This window comes from Manihot esculenta, chromosome 7 (assembly GCF_001659605.2).
Source record: "Manihot esculenta cultivar AM560-2 chromosome 7, M.esculenta_v8, whole genome shotgun sequence".
Taxonomy (NCBI): domain Eukaryota; kingdom Viridiplantae; phylum Streptophyta; class Magnoliopsida; order Malpighiales; family Euphorbiaceae; genus Manihot; species Manihot esculenta.
The window spans coordinates 721,234-723,507 of NC_035167.2; positions in this window are offsets into that span (position 1 = coordinate 721,234).

The following is a 2,274-nucleotide window of genomic DNA, read 5'->3' on the forward strand; positions in this document are numbered from 1 at the left end:
GGATATCCACCTCCGTGACAAGACCCGTCATCTAGCACAGGAGAACAACAGTCAAGCAAACAAAACAGAACAAACTGAAAAGACAGGAAAAAATGACTTACCATCAGTAACATCTCCCTGATTGTATTCCCGAGCTCTTCACGAGAACGAGATCGGAATGACACCTGTTCCTCAGTAGAACTGGCTAAGAGACCAGTCAGGGCGAGAAGACGGGGATCCGAAGCTTGTGTAACCCCGCCGAACATCTGCATTCTGAGAAGGTCAGCAACAGCACTGGCTGGAGACTCAAAGGTAATGTCCGACGCTTTCAAAGCGTTGCCAGAGGAAGGCAACGGAAGCTCGGCAACAGCACTTTTTCCTTTCCCAATGGGAGGAAGAGTCGGGGCAGACCCTGTAGTAACCCTGGATTTCTTCCTAGCTGGCGATGGGACAGACGTTCTAGCAGGAGCTGGGCGCTTTTCCCCGGTCTTTGCTGAAACGCCCTCAGAACCCCCAGGTTCAGCCCTCGCAGGGGCAGGGGCATCTTGGGTAAGATCCTCTGGAGTTCGGTCCTCTATAAGGACAATCTCCAACCCCGTCCCGGAGGCCTCCTTGTTTTTACCCCCAGATACCTTCTCAGGAGAGTGGGCAGTACCCCGCTCCACCTGCTCGACAGCAGAAGTCTGCTCCGTAATAACCAAGGAAGCCTCTCTCACGGCCTCTGGGGAGGCTGGAGCAGACCTAGACCCTTCAGCAGACTCCAAAGTCGAGCTCTGTCCGCCACGGCCAGATGGCCTGGATAACTTGGAGCTGCGAGAGCTCGGCTTTGCAACTTGAGAGGGAACTTTGGCTGGAGATCGGCTAACCTTCTTGGAGGAAGTAGCTTGAACCACTTCCATAGCAGCTTCAGATACTGAACGACCAGCTGAAAAGGCGTCATAGATTGCATGAATATTGTCCCGAGATAGGACAAAGTTCTTGGGAAACTTGATCTCGTCCATTTTTACTTCCGAAGCTGCAAAAATGCGAAATCATAAAAGTTAGCATACATCCCGATATTACAAGCAAAGTAGAAACCACATAACTGGACAGAGTGCTATACCCATGGACCGGACGTCCCTACGATTGGACACGTATAAACACTTCTCGACGTCATACTTCCTATCAACGGAAGTCAGTCGAAGCAACCCTACTTGTTCAACAATACTCAAGTTGGGCAGGTCGTTGGAGCCAGGATCAATCTCTCCCCAACGAAGGTCTACCTCCCACGACCGGCCAGTCCCTAATTTTAGCTCGGCTACGAGGAAATTCTCTATCCACCCCTTTATGGAATCCTTGTAGCCCGTAAGAAGAGATAATCCCCTACGAGGGGAAAAATAGTAGAAGTTCTGGACCGCCTTTACAAGGCGGAAGAAGGTCACAAACAGACAGGCCGTAGGTGTAAAACCCCAACCCAGGCAAACAGACTCGAAACAAGACATGAACAAAATGGAGTTTGGGGATAACATTCGAGGAGTTACCCCAAAATAATCAAAAACCTCAACAAAGAAAGGAGTAAAAGGCAAGGGTAGGCCAAACTCTTTCTGCTTCAAGAAAAATACTATGCTACGATACTCTTGAGGATCCACCAAACCCGGAGGAGGAGGATAAGGCAGAACTATCCTCTCATTTGGGTGAGGGGCTCGAATCAGATACAAAGGAGTATCCAAAAAACTCCGAGAAAGATATTTAGTTATGTTGGCAGGCGTAATGTGGGACTCAAGGTTACCAACATCAGGGAGTTCTGAAATCGCCATAGAAGAACAAGGAAGCGTACCTGAGAATGAAATAAGGTAAAAACGCAGAAGGAATGGCAGGAAGACAGAGAGCAGAAAGGAGTTGTTTTCCTCAGCAGACAGAAGGAATTCGAAATGACAGCCAAATAATGAAACAGCACTCTAATCTGTACAGTTTTGTCTTGGAGCGGCGCGATCATTGATTACCCTCGAAATTTACCCTCCTGACGGTTGGCTAACCGGTGGGAAGGTAAAGGGGGCAAAAAGAGGGGAAAAAGGATGACCGCTGGGCTTCTCTGCACACAACAGGGGCCAAGTCCATCACAATGGCCCAGCTCTCAAGGGCCCACGCGCCGCATAAGAAGCCCAACTCGTCAGTCAAAGTAACTTAGCCCACAAAGATTTACCTCTTTATCAATAAAGGGGATAAAAGGGGCAAGTTGTGAAGAGACTCAACAGTACAAGCGAACAGGAGCACAATCCAGGTCAGACTTGCTTATTATTTAGAAAATTATAAGTT